Source organism: Corvus kubaryi, unplaced genomic scaffold (genome assembly GCF_017639235.1).
Source record: "Corvus kubaryi isolate FWS band 111438036 unplaced genomic scaffold, C.kubaryi_AGA036_p1.0 64875, whole genome shotgun sequence".
Classification (NCBI taxonomy): Eukaryota; Metazoa; Chordata; class Aves; order Passeriformes; family Corvidae; genus Corvus; species Corvus kubaryi.
This window is the reverse complement of record NW_024581573.1, coordinates 21,786-44,580: the sequence shown is the minus strand read 5'-3', so window position 1 is coordinate 44,580 and position 22,795 is coordinate 21,786. Positions and strand designations below refer to the sequence as shown.

Sequence of the window (22,795 nt, the reverse complement as noted above, 5' to 3'; positions counted from 1 at the left end):
TTTATTTCCTATTGCAAATAATTCACATTTGTTCATGAGTTGAAGGCACTGAGCACTTGGATGCCTCCAGGAAAGAAGAAATGGTTAACTAATTTTCAGATGGGACAGTTGTGCATTTCCTTACGGGCTCTTGCTGTCCACAGTGAATGTGACCTCGTAAACTTTTGGCTGTGAACTGTGGGGGTGGAGTTGTGACCAAGCCAATGTGCTCATTTGGAAGAGAAGACACAGATGACATCTCGCTCCAGCATCCCTTAGCAACTGGACTGAAATGGCACTGCAGCCTCTGAGGAGGTTGTCAGCCTTCCTTGCCTCTGGAATAGCCTGTACTCCAGTTCCTACCACGGCTCAGGAGACACAGCAGAGAGGACAAAATCTGTAGCTCAGAAAGTAAAAGCAACGGTGCTGATCTAATTGTACAGTTTCCTTTGTTTGTTTGTAGGAAATAGCATATTTTCAGCAAGTCTTTTCCATGGAAGGATACAGAACTCAACCTGGGGGAACATGAAACAACATATATTATAGCAACACCTGGATTTTTGTTCAGGAGCCTACATTACCCCATGCTTCATTTTACTGTCCTACAAATCCACAGTACCGTGGCTGAGCAGTTGGAACTGACCTCCCTCTTTTAAAAGCAGGGATTAACTCTGAAACAGATCGACTCTTTCAGTTAAAGGACATTTTTTAATAGCACACACTGTATATTTTTGTGTATGGATGCCTCTCTGGCTTGAAGTTAGTTAAATTTGGGGTCTTCATCCTGGACTGGTAGTTGAGTATCGAACCTACCAACCTCAATTTATTTAAGCCCCAGTAAACTTAATCTTTTAGTTACAGACAGGGATTAATTAAGGTTCTGATTTAGACTTAGATCAGTGGGGGGTTTTTCATCTAAAAAAAACTGCCATGGCTTCTTGCAGTGACTCAGGTCTGCTGCTCATGTTTTCCTTAGATGGAGCCATCCTCCACGAGCTATCGAGCTATCGTACCGAAAATCCTTTGGACTCTGGGAAGAACGAAACGTGGTGATAAAAAGGGAGACGGTTTCAAAGTCTCCAAATTACCCTTTGACCTGTTGAACAAGGAACCCTTGAGTAATCTCAAGCCCGTTTAAAGGAGAAACAAACAAATTAAAGCCAAACAATAATCTAAAAAGGAAAACCAAAGCAAACAGATTGGAATTGGAGCAGGAATTCAATGTGGGGTTTTTTGTCATCTGTTTCCTTTGTGGGGGTCAGAACAAAAATCACTTCAAAAACCATTCAGAGGTAAACAAGGTAGGAAATGCAGCCATTACCAATCAAACCCTGGGAGGGCAAAGCAGGATCATCACGTGAAAGGACAAGTTTGTCTGTCAGATGGGAAGAAGTGAGTGCAATGAAACGAGCATTGTCAGGGAGGAATTAATGCACCACTAATGTATTCAATAAAGAACAAACACAAAACACTTAACTACAGATACTCCAAAACAAACAGAATGAAAAGGAGATACTTCTCTCTCTGGCAAAAGAAGAAGAATTTTTCCATACAGAAATTCTAAACTTAAAAGGGATTTTTGTTTTGTTTTTAAATAAAAACAAGCCCAAATCTACTAATAGAAGTAACCAAGATCTTCCTTTAAACCAAAGAAAAGAAACCCTTTGCCTCCCTCCTTTCACTTCGAGGCTTTCCTTCAGAAACATTAAGAGACTTTAAGGAACTAATGGAATTACGGAAATAACACACTGAGCAACAGCTTTTCACTTAGTAGCTTTTCTTATTTTCATGTAGTTCTTTTTCTTGATATTTCTGCTCACTCTTCATGCATTCTGCACTGCACTTTATTAAAAAAGAAAAAAACCCTCTTATGTAACAGAAGTAGCAGAACATCCTAGCACTCCACATAACACATATGGAATGCCGATTAAAAAAAAAAAATTGGAGCAAGTCTTTTCTCATATTTAGTTTCAGTATTTGTCAACATTCGCTGCAGTCCTAGCCCTGACTGCAAACTTTTTTCATAAAGAAATATCTTGCTTTAATCTTTGTTACGTTTAGGTCACAAAGCCCAGGGAGGCAGCAGTAGCAGAGGCTGTTTTCTAAATACTGGTTATAGTTAATTCCTGCAAAGAAGCACAAAACTGCCAAGCTTTTCTCCTGCCCGGGGGTCAGCAGAGGAGAGGAGGCTCCTGCCTTCTCCCCAGCACACCGGGCAGCCCAGCACCAGCCCCAGTTCCCACCGGAGCAGGGTGGGAGCTGGGGCTGAGCCTGACCCAGCCTGACTCAGGGAGCACGGTGAGCCATCCCTCCATGCCAATATTATTTGTTACTGACACGGCATTCTCGTTTTATAGTGCATAACAGGAAAGGGAATAAGAAGACTGTTAAAATAGTTCTTGCTAAGTTGTCACACAGGTTTTAATGTGCTGTAAACATTCCTCTCCTTCTTTTACATTTTTTTAAATAGAATGACGTCCAGGCTTTCATGCTCAAAATAACTTTACATTTTAGTGCTAGCAAACCACAATACTCTCAATACCAGCAGCTATTAGAGACGATCTGCAAGGAAAACAGGACTGTGATTTTGCTACTCCGTCTCTCCATTGCTAAAGGCCTAAAAGTGTTCCTTTTGAAAATGGCTATTTTCTCACATCTTTTTCTTTAGATGAAAAAATGTTAAGTCTAGGTCCTAAGATTACATACTGACACAGTTATAGAATAGGGGTATTTGTACCCTGTTTTTCCTGGAAGAATCTGTCTGTCTGGCAAACTAACAGCACCATTACGTCTTAAGTGCCTTGATGTTAAATTAAGAGTGCCCCACGCGCCCTAGGGCAGTTGCAGAATTTAGACCCTTTTTGCAGTGAAAAAGTCTTTCTGGTGTGGGCTTTTTTTTTGTGTCTGTTAGATTTTAGAAATGTGTATGAACCAGCTGATTGTCTCTAAGGCTTTAGGTGTACAGTGAAAGGTTTTCTTTGTTGCTCTATCTCAGGCAAAGCCAGGAAAGAGACATCCATGGCCAGGGCTGTCAGAACCAGGCGGGAGCTGGGTCAGAACCTGTGGTCCAGTACTGGATTTTCCCTCTGCAACATCAAAACCAGCAGAGGTGAAGAATTATCCCCTCCTGTGGATGATCAGACCTGTCTGAGTGCTCACAAACTGTGAATGGAGACGAGTGTGGGGATCAAACAGGGGAACAGGATCCAGCAGACCTGATCTACTGCAGATGGTTCAATCCAGCACAGCCACCAATCCGTGGGTGACCTTGGATGAGCCACTTCCCTTTTTCGTGCCTCTTTGTCCAGCTATCTTTTATCTGCCTCTCTTACAGGTTGTGAGCTGTTTGCTTCCAACGTGTCTGCACAGCACTGAGAACCAAGGGGCCCTGGTCTCACTGGTGACCTTTAAGCCCTTCTGCTACATGTTTCATCATAAAATAATTATTCAAAAAGGAAGTAAGTTTTTTTAATAGTCTGTCTTCCTTTTCTTAACACCACTCAAACTCAGACATTTTCAGCAACATTTCATGGAAAAGAAAATAGTCTCTATTCAAAATCTTAATGCTGTTTCTCTTAAATGAAAATGGTGAGAAAGCTGCTAGTACTCTGTCAAGTCCGTCTCCCACAGGCCCTCCAGCAAAACCAGGGAAAGCTAGAACCAGCATGCTGGCTACATTCAAAGTACCAGACAAAGATACTTTTTATTTTGAAAATAGGAAAAAAAAATGCCTGCACACTTCTCAGTCTTTCTTTGCCCACCATGAAGCACCCACCAGGACAGAAACCCCGTGCTGTGTTCTTCTGCAGGTCACTCCCAGTTTGCTTTATGCTTTCTGGTGTTAAAAGAACGAATTTGTTTTTCCATTGCTCCCTTGTCTAACTGTGACCTGTTCCCTTCTGAAGCAATCAGCTTTTTACAGCTCTGTCTCTGCTGTGCAAACAGAGAACGAGCACAGCTGAGCCCCCGGAGCTCTGGGGCCAGGAGCTCCCTCCACCCCAGACCTGGACCCGCCTCCTGGGTGTCATCCCCAGAGAATGAGCTCCCCAAAATCTCCCACTGCCCATGGTGAGCCCCCTCCCCTCTGCTCAGTGGGATCACAGCCGTGTCAGCATTCCCACGTTTGATGGAAAGCCCTTGGAACATCCAGGGAACCAGGGATGCTGCAAGGGGCCAGGGATTCAATGGCTTTGAGCCTGCTGCCACCACCCCTGCAGCCCCATAAAACACAAGAGTGGCTGGTAACCCACCCTGCCCTCAACCCCAGCCCTGGGGTGACAGCTGGGGAGCTCCTGTGCCCTCCAGCCCCGTGCCGTGGGGCACCTGGAAGATGCCGGATCCCCCTGGCCACGGCAGTCCCAGGCTGAAGGCAGGGCCCTCCTGCGTGGCTGCACTTCACACCCTATATATAAAATACACAGCTGTACAGTGAGTCTGAAACATTCTTTCTATGAATTGGTGTTACTGAAGGATATATATACTAACTCCATACATGTGAGAGTTAAGGAAGATTTGTCCAAGGAACTACTTCCAGAGGAAGTGCTGGGCAGCCACATTATTTGTTTTATTTAAAATGATTTCAGGCTCGATAATGTCTCTTTATCAAAACTACACATGTGCTGAGCATGCACACAGTGCTGTGTGTTGTGAGCCATACAGGAAGGGGTGGATTTAATTTATTTCTTTATTATGAATATTGTGGTGCTGTAAGGAGAATCCTGGCCGACAGCGTGAAATAAAGCAAAACTTTCAGAGGATATTTTGGGAGCTGAAGTTCCTGTGCTGCCTTTTCAAATTCAGTCTTAAATTCTGTATTCCTAATCCTCTGTTCTGTCTGGACCATTTCATAAATGGACATGTATATTATTACAAAGCTGAGCAAGTACCTCCTAACATTTGCCATTAATATTCATTTGAAAGAAAAATGGAGTTTCAGTTTCCTGGTTTTCCTTCCCTCGAGTGAGGAGACCAGTGAGGGAGTTTATAAATTCACAATTTTGGCAGGCAAAAGGGACCAAGGCAATTGTGACACACCAAAAATAGTTCTCCATCAAAATGATAACCCTGCTTTGTTTTGCAAACATAATTTTGGCTATAAGGTTTGTTTACATGTATTTGGTTTTATATCCCCCATAGTGGATCAAAGCACTCTGTACCCAGCTGAATGACAATGGCCCGAAGCAGAAAGAACCACCATGACCAGCACAAACCATCTTTCAGCATAGAAATAAAAAGAATTAATTCTTCTCCACCCTAAAAGCTGGTTTGGAGGGAAGAAAGCGGGCTAGAAAGAATGGAATTCTGACTCTCTATGGGTCAGTGTGGACTGCACTGGAGGGAAGGCAGAAGAGCTGCTGGGTGTAGGGACCATGACCCAATCTAAGACACACCAGCCACAAGATCAAACTGTGCAGCAGCAACTTGCAAGAATGCTCTTTTTCAGTGATCTGTATATGCTTACAACTGCTTAAGAGTAAAGTTAAAAAGGCTAAGAAATTCCTTGCCCAAGGATGAATAAAAGATTTCCTGTTACCAGAGAGTTGAAACTGAGATTGTATCATGGAATTAAGAATGTGAAGTGCTGAAGCAGTACTTCCACCAGCTGAAAAATGGACTGCAGGATCTCACTGCCCCAAAGAGTGTCCTCAAGCAGACCTCTTTATGGAAGCATCAATATGAAGTCTGCAATGACCAGGTGAGAGGTAGCAGCAGGACAGAGGTTCACTGGCAAACACTCCAAACTGATCTGCATAAAGAAAAGGTGGCACAAGACACGACAGAAATAACCTACCATGGCTTGAGACCTTCTGCCCTAACAACAATTCTGTAATTGTTAGAGTCTCTTAATACCCAAGTAAGAAACCTTTTTATTGCATCAAGTTCTCATGTCTAGACAGATCCACATCACAGAATGAATCACTACCTTTGAAGACCCGAGCTGAAGAGCACTCCATGTTGGAAAGCCACTATCTGGGCACATCAGCACTTGGGGAACAATTTTCTGGAGACAGGTTTTTCAGTACGTTTCAGTAAGGTTTACTGGCTGTGAGAAACTCTGGTTTTCCAACAGTATCCTTAAAAGACTGATACGAAAGCAGTATAGGGTTAGCAAAGGAACCTCTTAAACACAGAGTCCTAAGTCTTCAAAAATACCCCAACTTCCCCCCCCACAAAAAAATTAAAAAGCTAACAAAAACACATAAGCAAGGCAAAAATACATGGAAAAAGCCAAACAGGCTTGAATTAATCTCTTAGACTGGCTATGCCTTTCCTAACAGCAATGATTTTGCCTCCCGTCTGTCTAGAAACTTTTAGTTCTTTGTGAGACAGCACCTATTCCCTAAATAATGGGAACTCTTCTGCCACTCTGCTTTGGCTTCAAAGATTCCTTTATTTGTTTCTTTCCAGAACTGCCAATCAGCCTCTCTGCAAAATGGTCACTGTCTTACAGAGTTCTTTTCCTTAATATTTTGGATGATTCCCAGCTTTCTCACTTGTCCTTTTGGAGGTGCTCCTCTCCCTGGCAAGGACATAGGCCATCTCCAACATGGGCCTGTATTTTAATTCAGCACAGATGTTAAAGCACAGGGCGAAAGATTTGGTGAAGGTGAAGGTGTTCTCAAAAACTGTGTTCTCAAAACCACAGTTTGACTCACATATGCCCCCAAACAATCATACATTAGCAATTATAATGATCTTTAATTAAAAAAAGAAATATGTTGCTGCTCTTACAGATAAGGATCTATAGAAATACTTGTATAGGTGCCATGAAAGTTTATTTTTCAAACTACATTTCAGTGAGGGAGTTTTTAACTATCTTACCTGCATTACTCGAATTCTACTCTAAAATGAACTTCTTTGAAGTTTTCTTATTAGAAGAGCTTTAAAAATAAGCAGTTTGAATTATTTTTCTATGAACCACCTAATCTTCTTAAGTAGTAAAAAGTTAACTTCATCTTAAGTCATTCCACTTGGAAAAAAGCAATGAAAAAGGAGTAGATTCACCCATCTAGCACTACATTTTCTCTAAATTTCATCTAACCTCTGATTGTTACCATTTTTCATGGTAAAGCCTTCTGAGTGTTTTTAGCCAACAGACTTTGGCTTTTATACTGGAAAGTCTGTTATATAAATGTCACTTTCATTTATATCTTCAGATATAACAAAGTCATTAATGCGAAAACTTGTATTTTAGAAACTTCTTCTAGCTCTGGTACTGCATAAACATGTCTAATGCAGAGCATGAGAAGATGACACCTTGGAGATGCTACCCATTTTAAATCAGGAGTAGAAGCTAAATTCTCACTCTTCTTGATATGAACATCAGTTGTCAATGACACATTTCATTTCCAGAGAGCCACGATCTCCTAACTACATTTTGTAGCTGCACTCACATTATTCTGTAGAGAGTTGTGGCTTGGATCCTAAGGTCTCACAAGACAAAAATTTGGGGCTGGACGCCACGGCACTAAAATTGCTCTTCAGGAGATTCCATCGCTGCCGAAACCAGAACCCAAAAAACCCTCCCCTCCTGTTTTTTAGTCCTGCTCAAAACCAAATATTGGAAGCAGGTTAAGATCTACAAACTAACAGATCTGGCCTCTTGCCACATGCCATATTAAGATGCCATATTTAGCTCCTCGTTCCCTAATAATCAGACATTTAACCCTGTTCCCTCCAGCCCTTTCATCTACTTCCAGTATGCTGCTAACCAAGATGTCTTTCACTCTTCTCTTTCTTTCTTCCTTCCATTTCTCGTTGCTGTTTTACACACAATCAGTGCTGCTATCCCATGGCTCTGGAAAAGGGACTGTGGTGCTCCCTCTGCTGCCTGCTGGGCTCTGCAGCAACACGGCAAGAGGTGGTGAGGAATCAGAGTTCTCCTCAGCAGAAGGAATTACTGTATTGTGAAAATTCACGTTGTTACATGTATGAAACCCAAAAATGCCAAGCAGGGAAACCTCTCCCCAATATTATCCACAGACCTCTTGTGTGGCTTGCAAGGAGCTAAGAACCTCCTGCCAGAGCCCCTCAGGAGTGCAGGCAAGACCAAGAGTAGGGAGTAAAGAACACAAATGGATGGGATAACACTATCTAGCTTTGGTTTCTGGGCATTCCTCGTGGGAAGAGGGCCGGCTCAAGGCTGTCGCTGGTTGCAATGTTCCTGTCACACGGTCCTTGACACCGCTACCGGAGCGGCAGTCACTGCAAGGAGCCTGTTGCAGAACTCCTTGTGCAAGGTTAGCCCAGCTGATCACAGCCATGTGAGCATAAACTCCTCTTCATTCTGTTGAGGAGGCTGTTGTCAGGGCTAAGAGTATGGAGGACTGTGGACAGCCAATTATCTAAAGAATTCTCTGGAAACCCTAACAACATGGAGCGCTCTGTCCCTCGGCTTCAGTGCCTGCAGCCCGGGTGCTGTGTCTGTCCTTCCCACGGGTGATTCAGCAGCAAAGAATATTTACTGTTATTTAACAATGCAGTGGTCTACAGACATAACTTATGACTCAACAGAAAACACACTGGGTGCAGACATTCTAAAGAAATGATCAACAGATTGTGTCTTGTGTTTAAAAAAAAAGAAAAGGAAATATTTTATTTATTTGAGGATCATATGAGAATAAAATGGATGAAGTGGAAGATACCTTCATGCTGCTTTTTGAAATTACGGTCTTGGTTGAATACTTTTAGAAATAATTAATGTGTAGGATATTATGGATTAAGGAAAGGTTCACTGGATTCTGTCTGAAACTTCTGAAAAATAAGTGTTCAAGTCTTTGTTTATGTTGGCAAGTAACCCAGCTGGGTATAAAAGCCAAAGGCATGATTGACTACCTCACATATTTTACAACTCTTACACAAAATAGGTATTTTAGAATTTACATCCTTACAGAAGGATCCTTAAATAGACTTTCTTACAGCACTTAAAACAAACATACTTTAGGACATACTTCCTGTTTCGTTGCTGTACTTAACTTACTTTTCCTTCAACAAAGATCCAAAAATTTAAGGGTACAAAGATCACAGAAACCTATCTTACTGTTTTTAATGTACTGAAATTGTTTAATGAATACCCACAAATCCTTAACAAAAAAAAAAATCAGAAGTAGTGAAGACTTTCAAACACATTAGTATGTGTGCATTTAGCACTTAAACATAAAAGGCATGTCTGCATATTGGTCAGAATGGAAAACTCCTACAACTAAAACTCAAATAATAATTAAGCCCCAGATCATTGATTACATGTGCCTGTTACAGACACTGAAAAAGATGATACTGACATTTTCCTCTACTTCCTTCAGCTTTGTGTGCAAAAATTTGCAGCCCAAATTCATGCAAAGGGATGCAAACTGATTTTTTGGTAGTGTTTAATATTCATCACCAACTTCCAGCGTTGATAAACAGCTTTTGTACGACCTGTAGTTAGAGCTGTGTATCAAATCTGGCACTGGGAAGATCAGTGACAGTGAGTGAGGCAGCTTTTAATGACATGAGTTACTTTATTCGGGTTTTCCGAGTTTCCAGGTGAGCAAACCAATGTCCCACCACTGCTCACCATTCCCATTTATTTTCAGCATCGCTTCCAGTCACACACCTCCTTAATCCTCCACAGAGGCTTTGCAACAGCTCTGTAACTCTCTTATTTGTTTCTAAGAACATGGATGTTCCTCCTCCTCCCCACTAACAGCACTTTTCATTTACAGAGGGGAAATAGAGCACGTTTCTGCAGAAAAGGAAAAACAAGGATACAGTCTTCCAAACCCTCAGCAGTGAAAGGAATCTCCCCCAGCACTTAATTTGGGAGGAAAGGCTCGAGTATTGCAGAACTGGTTAGAGCTAGAGAGGTTGGTGGCATCCTGCAGGAGCCCAGTTCTACAACAACTGAAGAACTAATCATATTTTAATCGGAGCCCAGTCACGGCTTCTGCTTTAACTTGATACACTCAAAGGTACTTACAGTTCTGGGAACTAAATTCAGCTTATTAAACAAACCATTTTTCTGCTTTTTTTTTCTTTTTTTTTTTTTTTTATTTTTGGTGATGTGGGATGTAACTTCTACAGACACAGTTTTGGGAAGGAACCAGATAAAAGCTGATATTCAGGATGTCTGGGGAATAGTTTCCCAAAGCACATGGAGACCAGATTTCAAAAGGTACAGATGCAGGTATATCTCAACAAGGGCATCCAGCTGAACCCCTGAGGTGAACCTGTTTGCCACACCTACAACAGTAGGCTCTCATTAGGAACTTTGCTGGATTTTTGGATAATTCTAAAAAAGATATACAACATTTTACTTTTAAAAGAGGGCACGCGTGACTCCGGGACACAAGGCTATGGATGCACCAGTTGATGCAGGAATTCATGTCCCCACTCCCTGTGCTGCAGCAGCCACCAGGTTTTTGGAGTTGTACTTCAGCCTTTCAAGCTCTTTCCCTGAATTCAGAGAGGGGAGGCTGAATGTTAGGATTGTTCCTCCTTTTGTTTGCGTATTTCAGACAAGCACCCACAAACGGACGCTTAGAAAGATTTAATTGGGAAGCTCACATGCTATGCATGCATAGTACTAATGCACAGCAAATTAAAATTAGCAAAAAACACTAATACTGTATATTTATATTATGGATATCATATTTAAACAAAAAAGCACTTGCCAGCAGGCACAGAAATCTCATTATTTCAAAGTACTCCTGAACATTCACTGATTGCTGTTGGTGTTCTGAGTTTTCCACTTTTTCCTTCCCTTTTTTTGTACCTAGCACTAGCATTTTAACTCCAATCCCTGTGAGCAGCGAGCTGTGCCTTCCTTCTCTCAAATGATCACTACAAATTTTCTAACTCAAGCAGTGCAGAATACATCTTGTGATGCAGGGGGTATTTTTACATTAGTCAGGAGAAGATTCTAATAAAAATTACATGTATATGAATATATCTAAGCTTGGAATAATTATTTACCTACAACTGTGAGCACACAGAGTCCATCCACAGTGGATTCAGTGTCCCCTCAACCATCCAGGGAACACACACCAAGGTTCACACCCAGACCACACCTGTGTAAGAAATTCTACAGAAATCTGCTTTATTCACAAGTATTATTCTGTTTTAGTTGTTATCTCATGTGAAACCATTCTTTCTGTGGCCCTCATCATTTTCAGAATAAAGAATCCAAAATTAATTGCAAAACCTGTGAGTGTTCACTGTAAATCAACAAACTGTGTACAACTTAGCCTATACAGTGTCCAGCCCCAAAACCACAAACTGCGCTGAACTTTTTTTCTTTCTTTTTTTGCCATCTATCTTTTGCAAAGCTGTCGTCTTTCTTGCAAATTCATGGTTTTCAGGGGGTTCTTGTTTCTGCTGCCTTCTCAGATTACAATTTCTTTGGTGTTAATTAAGCTGAAAAATTGAAAGAATGTCGCTGACTCTACAAAGAACACAAAACAGGCTTGCTTGAGAAGCTAAAAATAGATCGCTCTGTTCGGAAGACAGACGACTCAGTCTTCAAACTATTTGTACAATGTGAATTAATTGCAGATGGCCAATTCATTTATTTAGACCTCTGTGACAGAAATGAAAGTGCTACTGCGATGATTATACATCTGCAGAAAGCTCCTTTCAGGTAGTTGGGACTAATGGAAAACCGGGAGGCAGTGCTTTGTTATTTTCTGGAGGTCAGTTTGTCAAAAAGTTTTCTGATGTGATTCTCCCTCTCCAGCCTCCCGGCCCCTCTCCCAACAGTTTGGATTTAAGACGTGAGACTGATGTACACAAACTAAAGTTACAATGGCCTGCTCACATGTACTTCTAGCACTCACAGTGCATGCTGTAAATCAGTAACATTCCTTCGATTAAAATCACGTTTTATGATGTAAATGTTGTAACAAAACCCACCCTGATTATTTAACTTATCTGAAATTAATGCCATTTTTGTTTTTTTTTTTTAATGCCTTGGTATTTGTTTAAAACAGAATTTAATTTTTTTTCCTTTTTAGCCTTTCTCCTTAAAAGCAAAAGAAAGCTTAATTTAAAAAAATAATGTTATTGATTTCATGGGAGAGAATTCAGGAAAATCTAAGTGGAAACTGATATTCCATCCTGGCTCTTATTGTTAGATAAACGGGAGGTTTCCAAAAATACCAGCTATTAGACTAGGGCCTATAAACTGTAGCTGTGAAATAAAAATATCATTGAACTAGATAAATTGTTTGGGATACAGAATGATTTGTACTAGAACTTTACAGCAGATCCTGAACAGCATGAAGCCTCCTTTGTGCTAGAAAACTAGAAACGTTGTCATTTGGGAGTCTAAATAATGCCAAGAAAAAGAAACTAAATATCAGAGTCCCTTTTCTCCAACGCCACTGTCTCTCCTTTGCAATTTTACTGCTTTACAGTCTCTAAATCCTTGTTTGCAGCCTTGCTGACTTGAAAAATGTGTAAAAGTTGATCCACGCAGGGTCTGAGCTAACAGAGCTGTAAGAAAACCTCCCAAGAAGTTTCAGGTGATATGATATCTGGCATGCTGATAGTATCACAAAGATTACATTTTTCTGTTACTTTTTAAAAATAAATTTATGTTGGTGCCTGCATTTCAAAGTATTTATATTACATCTTACAGCTTCTAAATCGAGACTGGAGTTTTTTAAAGGCATTAGGTCTTATAAGCCAAAACTAAAGCTTGATGCAGGAATTAATTAAATTTTCTGCCTAGACAAACGATCGTAATCTATTAAAATTAAAATACCAGTCCTTGCCACTGTTCAGGCTCCTTATAAAACACCTTTTAGGAAGTTACTTAAGCTTAGTGGTTATCACAGATTTAGAAGGGGGCAGGCATAACCCTCTACCCTGTATTTTAAGCTATATTCCTTTGCTGCGACTTCATCCCAACTCCCACCAAGGTCAAGGGAAACAATTTGTTTTCAAGCAATACAAAGCAGGCTGTGCAGCCAGTCTACAGCATCTTTCTCCTGCCTTTATGGACTACAAAAAAAAAAAAGTTTAAATAGAGCTACAAGCTTCTTAACAAGAAAAAAACCTTTCCTCAGGAAAGAAACTTCATAGAATGCCTCTGTAAGATGACCTCCGTCCTGCAGGCTACAAAATGTTTTCATCTACTTCCTGGAAATCCAGATGATACTCGAGGTGGAGCAGAGGACAATAAAGCTGCTAAATAACAAAGGTCACCTGTCTTCAACTACATCAATAAAAAAGGCTGAGATATCCCCTTGGTTCAGTCCAGGCAGAGATTTAGTGCGGCAGGGGGACACTCAGCACACTGCCACACAGAACCTGCTCCTGTCATGAAATTATACGTGCCCCCACCTCATTTTGGGGGAAATCTGAAATTCTTTGGCCCCCCATGCAGAGGAGGAATCTGCTGTTGTCCCTCAGGAAGATGCAGTGAGGAAAATGCAGTTGGGGAAGCAGTGTTCAGCACACACCAACCAACCGTGACCTGATGATGAGACACTCCAAAAGCAAGAGCAACAAACCTCCTGATTTTTTATTTTTACTTATTTTCCACTGTAGATTTTTTTTCTTTTATTTATACTCTGTGGTAGAGCAGACTCCATAGGGACCACGTCCTTACACAGACACATCTACCTCCTCGCAGAAGAGAAACATCTTTGTTTACTTAAGCTATTTTAGTTAGACCTAGTTTTTGCTGGTTCTTAAGAGTTTTGTCTTGCTTGTAAAGTAAACACTAACATCTCTGACAGAAGTACCACATTTGAGTGCCCACTCTTTGTAGACCTCATAAAGGTGACATAAAAATACATTTTTTTTTTTTTTTTTTTTTTCACTGCTTGCCAAGATGAATCATGTCAGCCAAGGTCTTTGTAATAAATAAAATGCTCTCAAAGCATTATCTATTAAAGATAGACGAGAGCAGGAGTGGAAAATCTTTGCACAGAACCAGAGCAGGGTCTGGTGATATAAAGCAATACACTTATCAAACATCAGGGCTGCAAAAGAGGAGGGCTGGACCCAAATAATGCAGTCAAGGCCTGGGTGTCCTCTCAGTTCTTCCCAGCCCTGGTAGGATTTGCAAAACCTCCAGTATAACACACACAGAACCCCACGCAGAGCTGGAAAAGTATTTTTTACAGACACTGATAAACCCTGACACAATGCAAATAACCAGAGCCCGTGGGGTGATTTCACCTCAGGTCCATCTGCTCCACTGAAATTTGGGGGCTGAAGGTTCAAAACAAAGCATAAAATGCAGGAAAATGCATGAGGAATACCCCCCACCTCCACACAAACTGTCTGCCCTGAAACTAAATACGCCAGAGGTGAACCACTCTGTCCCTACTGTGATAAGAGCAAAACAGTGAGAAAAGTAAATGGATTGTTGGAAAAATAATCTGTAATTTCTTAATTCCTTGCCAGGATCCCACAAGAAGGCACAGCTCGCCTGTAAACTGACAGCTCAAAAGAAAGCACCCTACTCACTTTTCAGCAATGACATCTTTGATACAAAGCAAGAAAGTGATTTTTTTGTTATTGAAGTAGCCTTTAATGGGTAATGACAAAAATTCAGTGTCTATGCGCCCCATGAGGGGGGGGAGCACAAGACAGAGAGAGTACGTAAGTAGCGCTTTAGCATTTTTTTCCCAAATTTGTAAGGAATTGTAGTACACCCCCTCTCTAGCACTCTGACTACATGTTCTTAAACAATTTTTGAACCTGGAGGAGTGCTAGAACTTTACATCTTCCCAGATGAGAGAGCACAAATAGAAGTGTAAACCCAGCACACTCTGATCAGGTTTGTCCCCTTCTCCGGTGCCCCACATTGGTTTCTTGGAAGCATCCCTGAGGCTCCTGCTGAAGGAGAATGAAGTCAGAGAGTTTACATTAGTTCTCGCATCTCATCAGTCCCTGTCCCAGCAGAAACTTCTCTCTCTGGATGTAATTAAAACTCAAGGAATAGCCTGTCTTCAAGATGACAGAAATCAGATTCCACTATTAAAAAACAGAGGAAAACCTTCATTGTACAGACTGCAAGATTTCCCTAGTATTGAAAACCAAGATATCCCACTGTTATTCAGTATGACTGAGAAGCTGCAACGTTCATGTTTTCAAAGATCGCTGTCATGTTTTTATTTCCTCATCAGGTTGCATGAAAGAAGCACTTTCTTTCACTTTGTTGAAAATCCAAGCCATCACATAAATATCAACATGGTTAAGCTAAAATAAATCCATCATCCTGTAAATTTCTAAATAAATCAATATACTGTTATGTTTTGAAATGGTATAAGACAAATTTTCCCCCCTCTCTAATTCAAAACCAGCCTTAACCAATTACTCCAAACTTTTCCCCAGACACATCTCCTTTGGCTACACATTTCACATGAGAACTTCCAAGCCAAAAAGAGTTTTCTTACACAGACAAAATTGGAAATGAGAGATTGAAATCACCCTAATGATAGGTACTGGGTTATGCCTTTCAACTATGGATCCGTGCCCGTATCTCTACAATTGTGACAATATTTTTCCAAGCAGAGTATCATGTTGTATGTAACACTGAAACTTCCTGGTCTCTCTCCGTCTCTGCTGCATGGTTACCATCTTATTTTTATAAGCATTCCATTCCAGGGCTGGCCCTTCAGCTTTGGCAGAGCGAGGCAGCTTCTGCTTTAAAGCGGCTATTTTGCAACTAGCTGCTGCTTGCTGCATCCCTCTTTTCCAGCCAGGGAGTACCTGCAATGTTTTCCTCTCCAGCTACTGAGAAAATGGCAAATTCCCACAGGTGCTGCCCCTAAAACAGGGCATGTGCTGGGAATAACCAGAGCCCGCCAAGAATGGCCAGGGTGGGTTCATTTCTGGGGTTTTGGAACAGCTGCAAAATGGCTGGTTTTAAATAAGTTCATTAAAAAGTTTCTAGATTCACATCCTGCTCATGGCTGGCACTTCTGCTACTGGAGCAGGCAGGCTGGCATCAAAGGAGAGTTTTCACTGCCACCCCAAATCAAGGAATAAACACCAGAGGAGCCACAAACAGCACCACCAGGCACTTTTGAACATTGCTGGCTCAAAAGCCGTGGTCAGCAGGGCAATGGCAGCAAACTGCACCCTGTATTCTGAGTGAAGTAACTACTGTATGAATTAACTTGACTTGGGCTGGTCAGTAGTGAGAATCCAGCCCTTTACAAATAACAATTAATGTTCTATTTTTACCTTAGAAGCAAACAAACATAAAACCCCAAATGAGTGCATTTAGAGCACCCAAAATGCTAAGTAGTGCCTGGAGGGGAGCTCGGCCTGTCCTGTCCAGGCTGCCAGGGCAGGAACCTTGTTCATAAACAGCTACTTTGTCCTAGAGGTGACATGGTTGTGTCCTTCCCATTTTCCTCAGCCTTTAATTGCTGTAGTTAAGATTCTCACACATAGGTGAACTGCAACCAAGAGAAAAATTCAACCCTGGTCACAGTCCCAGAGGCATCTCAGCCTCCTGGTATGCTTAGGAGCCCTCAGGACATTTTTGGCTGATCTTTACTCCAGATCAGACATCTGCATCAAGGCAGTAAGTACATCATGGATTTTTAGCAGAAGTTCCTTGCTGCTCTGGCAGGCAGTAATTCGATTATGAGAATTACAGAAATGACAGGCTGCTTGTCTATTCTCTGTATGGGCAGCCAGCAACAGCTTGGAGAAGAGTAAAGCACTCAGATTAGTAAAGGGATGAGCTCAGTGTTAATCCAAATAATACCAAAATAATATGTATTAACAAATAAGGCCCCTGAACCAGCACATTTACTGCTGCCATGCTCATCCTTATCCTCTCCTGGCTCTCTCACCAAACTACTGATGCAAAATGTCCCGTGTATGAGGCCCTCTGGTCATTTGCTTTCCTAGAGCATCTCACCATCGTGCCTTCCCCTGTATCCCTTGTTCACACAGCTACTAGAAAATCCTAAAGAGGTGGGAAAACACTGGGAACCTGCTTTCACAAAGACTGCAAGCACACGTTGGCAACCGCAATGACAGCTTGCCAGATGCTGGCGTCCAGATGAACATAACAAGCATTCAGCTTTGCTTATAAAATTCCCATATTCAGCACTGCCACAACACACAGCTTTAAAAATTAGAGCAGGGTTTTCCCATATATGGGAAAGCTGACCTGCTGCTGCTGCACCAGCTCCCCAGGCACGAGCGGGAGCGGAACCGTGCAGACCCTGCCTCCCGCTTTGCCTGGGCCCTCTCCCTGAGTGGTCTGGGGTGATGCTGCATTGTGAGAAGCCCCATTATTTCTGTACTGGGCTCACTTGCCAGCTTGACTAAACCTGTTTCAATTAAACTACTCAATTTTTCCAACCCTTCCATCCAGAGTTGCGTTTGTACATCCAATACTTCCGTGCCCAAAGCTGAGGTGTGAGCAGCAGCATCAACCTCTGGGCTTGCACTGTATGGCAATACAGTGGGAAGCTCCCTGGGCTAAGGAGCTCCACTTGAGACCCCCAGGTAGGGTCAAGGGATCCCAAGCTTTAACACTCCTGTGTGATCCATGAGCCCCCAGGAGTGGCTGTTTTTAGGATGAGCACTAACAGACGTCTCCCTCGGCTATGGGAGAGCATCTGAGCAAACACATTGCTGCAGAGCCCTGGATGGAGGGTGAAGAACCGCGCTCCTGAACCACTGGTGGCAGCTGCCAGTAGTTTGTTGGGAATATTCTATTGGTTTGAATGTATGGAGAGCATAGGAAGCTGCACCAGGACCACAGCGGAGCCGCTGCCGGCAGCTGGAGACTCCTGGCTGGGAGTGGTTCTTGTGCGGGTCTGGGAACACACAGAGCCCTTTGGACCCAAACAGCCCACAAAATCCTGACCCTAACTGCACGAGCAGCAGTGTGTATTTATAAACTCCTAACAAAAAACAGCAGGATGAGCAGGGCTGGGACTATCCAGCTGCAGCTCTGGTTATGCCAGACAGCTGCTCTGTCAAAGTGCTGGGAGAAGCTGCGTTTCCTTGCAGGGGATGCCCTTTGATACTCGGCAGGATCCTGCTTTGGCAGCTCTCTGCTGCCTAATGGAGAGATCTGTGAGAGGGGATGTTTTAGGAAACCAGCAGTATGCACTGAATACCTGCCTGTGTTTCTGACTGCAAGGGATTTGCAGAGGGGAAATAAGAAGAAGAAATCCAGAGTAAGTGCTATTAATCACTACACAATCATGACTACATTTTATTTTTCCTCACAATTGTTAAAAATCAAGCAAATCAATCACACATGACTTTTGACCTTCTTGGCACACGTTTCATATTCTGCAGGTTTCCAGGGGGACTGTCCATGTGAAGGAGACCCAGCAGCATCTCTCCCTCGACCTTATCGCCTGTGCAGCAGGAATGAAGCTGCAAAGCTCATGAGCAAGAGTAAAGACTTCAAGAATGAAAACTCTGTCTCAAAACAGTAACAGAACCAGCACAATCTGACAGAAGAAATTAAAATTGCAGGTCAGTTGTCTCCCTTGGTTTTATTAGCATGGAAATATCTATTTAGGTAACTCAAAGTGTTGCATCACTTTAAGAAATGGTAATTACATCAGTGGTTTTACTGTAAAAAGTTTTTTTTTCCTTTCCAGTTTTCTAAAGCCTTAGAAGTATTTCGAAGGGAATCCTTCCCAAATATGCAAACAGCAAGTCAATACTCTGAGTTTTTTTGCCAAGCTTCGTTTTCCCTACATCTCTCACTCAAAAAAATACGATTAAAATACACTCAAATAAAGAAAAAGGGATTAGACTTGAGCAGGTCCAGTATTGCCAAATAATTACAGATAATCAGAATCATCACTAAACGAGTCCCAGCTTTCCCCACCCAGAGGGGCCTCCCGATGTTCCTGTGCTCCCCTGAAACAAGAAGCAATTTCAGTGTCTGCTCCTGCTGTGGCACACAGGGAGAAGTGCAGGAGCTGGGGAAGTGGGAGCAGATCTCCTGTGAGCTCTGGCAGAGCTGCTCCTTTGAGACACACTTTGGTGGGTTTTACTATTTGAATTGTGCCAAGGTAAGTTGGGTTCTTTTTCTCTCAACATAGATACTCAGCATTTTCATTGTTTTAATTAACCAGCTTTCCCTAAGAGGAAAAAACCCACTAAGGATCAATAACAAATGTCATAATTAGTATCTCACTAATTGCATTCATTTATTTCGAAATGCTACGCCACACCTTCCCAGAATATTAGTTTTCCTTGTGCTCATTTTTCAGTATCTAGAAAAATGCTAAAAAATTAATTTTCACCAGATTTAAGAATTTTACAGAGTGACAAAACAATATTTGGTATTACTTTCTCCCATCATTTAAAATACCCAAATTTCTAACCATGGTTGCTGCCACCAAATTCCCTACTTTTCCTTAAAATTTAGGTATTACAATTGCATGTTTAACACTATGGTTACAGTTCACATTTAGGACAAAGGTACTGAGCCAGTATAAAAGTACAGAATAATCTTCAAACACATGTAAAGCAGTTTCATATATCTCCATGTCTTTTAGCATGGAGTTTGTAGAAATGCTAATAAAATTAAGTATATTAATCTGATAATAATAGAATACTATTTAGATGAAAAAGTGGACCAACCTCAAATTAAAAAAGACTATATCAAAATTCTGAAAACCATTAACTCTATCCATCTGATTCATCTATGTAAAAATGAGGAAGAAAAATATTATCCAATATTTAAAATTAACAAATTTTATTTATGCTACCTCAAACTGAATGCATTTAGGGTAAGGGAAGGGGAGGTAGGTTCCAAGGAAAAATCCAAGTATCAAAAAGGTTGATTCAACCCCCCTCCTTTATGCCCTCACTGTGAAACATGCAACAGGAAAAGTTTACCAGGAAAAGAAGAATTTATTTTTAGATTTTTGGCTTTGCAATTACTGTCTGTTTTTTTCTAACAAAATATAATTCTTCTGTTTAGTTTCTAGAGCACAGTATGGAATTCCCTACCATGCATCCAAAAATTCTAGTTCTGTAAAAATCATTCTGAACAAACAAGGACTACAAGATCTTAGCTGTGACTTTCCAGAGATATTCTCTTTATGTTGTCAAAAAATTACAAATTTTTCACTTGTTCTCAAAACTCTCCAATATATTCTCTTTAAAATAAATAGATTATCTGATATTTTAATAATATCAGTTATTTGAAAGTTATCCCTTTCAAATAAAATGCTAAGTTATCAATGCACTCTGGATTCTGATGCATATATATAAATACAAAAAATTATTTTAGAGGGTAGTAAAATACCCATGAGCATTTAAGTACTCACTGAACAAACAATATCCTCATCAAACCATTGGCAGGAGGGGGGTTAAGTTTTATTACTTACAAACAACAATCACAGGATTGATTTCTTTAAAGCTCAGGCAAGTGAAAAAATACAAATGTGGAATTCTGTTATCTAAAACAACCTAATCCCAGGAGTTAATCTCGGCTGGCTGTTATCAATTACCAACGTGCCACCTGTGTTCTCCAAGTTGGAAAAACATAACAAAATGTTAAAGCAGTTACAAACAGGAGCAAAATAACTCAACAGGCAATGCTAACAACTGAACAAGTAACAATTTAGCAGAGCCATATGTAGAAATATAGGAATTTCATATGCTATAGGCTGGCACATTTATACTACAGTAGTGAGGAAAAAAATCAGGTTTTTTTACTTTCACTCCTGTGCCACCAATGCAATTTGGAATTAGATGTGTATAATTCAAAAATCCATTGACACAAAACCAATAAATGACACATCAACACATCACTGTTTCTGAGAATCCAAATCTTTTCTATCTATGCAAAGCAGTTAAATAATACACTTGTAAAGTAACTCTATCTTGTGTTCACTCATCTTAAATTCCTTCACACTATTTACCATCTCGGTTTAATTTCTTTGCAGACTCCCAAGGGATTCATTTCAACTGCATTTGAGCTTTTTTCCTCCTAGTTCTGACTTCCTAAGTTACAGAAGACAAGAACTATAAAGTATGTAAAAAGGTAACAATTTAAAAATTCCAATCCCTGGAAAAAAACAACAACAAACAAACACTCTCTAAGTGTTCAATTCCCTAAAGGATAGAAATGGGCAAGATGTAGTTTAGACATGTGACTATTAGTCAACTATTGTTGAAGTGATCCAATTAGTAAATAGTCAAGAATTATTTATTTTACTTATATAAACTATCCCTGTTTTCTGGGTCTGGAATAAATTAACACATCCACATGTTCCTTTGTTTACTATGCCAAGAAGAATGACTAATATTTTTTGATAATAATATTTTGATAAGAAAATGAACATTCAGTTTAGATTCATAACAGGAGTTTCTGCATCATTTTTGTGTGCTGAATCAAATTTGAAATGATCAAATTAGAAGGATTGGAACAACCTAATATAAAAACAAAACAGCTTTGTTCAAATACAAAAAGGGTTTTTCTAGGTACTCTATCAAAGGAAAGCATACTTGCGCTTTCAAAATATACTGGTTAAAAGATTTAGACAGGCTTCATATGAAATATATTTAAACATCAAAACTAATTTAAAATGATCTAGAGAAACAAGCTGTGGAATGTCCAATCCTTAAAAAAAAAAAAAGTAATTAAATGCTCAGGGCTTAGCCTGCTAAATACAATTAAGGACATTCTCCTTCTTTGTCGTTTTGCCAGATAAACGCCCTCCCCTTCACCTCCAGCACTGGCACCACCTTGGAGGGCTGCACCAGACCTGGGAAAACAGGGAGACATCAACCTGCGATTGCAAACCACTTCCAGAAATGCCTCGATACAGAAACTCCTGTAATCACATTTATCACGTTTGGTTTCCCAGTTTTTCAGCAGAGGAGCACCTGGAATCCCACAGACAAAGGCTGGTCCAGCCCTGCCGGGGCATCTCCTCCACCCACAGCCAGAGCAGAGAACTACCCCGTGAGGACGTGTTAAAAATGCACCCCTGAGACACCCACCCCTTCCACCTGGGCGACAAAAAGCCACGTGCAGATTTGCAGCTGCTTGGTTGGGGGAAAGAAAAAAAATCTGATTAAAAATGTAATTGCCTCTGAACTGCACGGCCTCCAGTTTGTCCCTGTCCTGTGGCGGGGCAGCTTCAGAAACCAGGTCTGCATTTTCTGTCACAACAATTGTTTCCGCCTCAGTTACCTGGTCCAGTCAAAATTTACACAACATTTACAGCCAGAGCTATAAAAGATCTCGAAGCAGATTTCTACCAGCCCTCTTGAGCATCTCCCCTGCCCCAGGAGCGCCTGCTCCTCCCTGACCCCTCTTCCCACCCTCAAGCCCTCGACACCTCTAGAGAGGGGACCAGCCAAGGCTTTGCTCCACAGAACAAGCTCCTCAAGGTCTCTCCATCCTTTCCTGTCCCCTCCCTCTGCCACCCCGCCGTGCCTGGAGAACAGCCTGCACCTTCCTCATGTGTGGGGAGCTCAGTGCAGGGGTTCAGATCCTTCTGCCCCGCGGCTTTGGCGCTGCCGGGGCCCAGGGCCAGGGCAGGGCGACAGCTCTGCGCTCCCAGAAGCGACAACACGGTCTTAAACACCAAAGCAAGAACACCACCAGTAAACAGAAAAGAAAAAAAAAAAAAAAAAGGAAGAAAAAAGGGGAAAAAACCACACCAAAAAAGTGAAAAGGAAGGAAAAAAAGAGAGAAACAACCCCAAGGACCTTTTAACTGCTCTGTCCCAGGACCGCACGAGGGTGTCAGAAAAAGAGGGATTTGTTCCCCCTTTCTCTGGCGAGAAGTTTCAGCAAACAAAATAACAAAAGAAAACAAATCAATCCATTAAAATCGTCTAAAAAGTCTCCAAAGCCCGTCCTC

At 41.3% G+C, this 22,795-nt stretch overlaps 1 long non-coding RNA gene across 1 annotated transcript; it reads left to right on the top strand.

The window, feature by feature from the left end:
- The first annotated feature begins 17,823 nt into the window (after window positions 1-17,823).
- LOC121672712 lies at window positions 17,824-22,566 on the top strand. The gene is made up of 4 exons (XR_006018955.1): window positions 17,824-18,125; window positions 18,250-18,432; window positions 20,868-20,953; window positions 21,632-22,566. It is a non-coding gene; the product is annotated as an uncharacterized LOC121672712 (long non-coding RNA).
- Window positions 22,567-22,795: the final 229 nt, after the last annotated feature.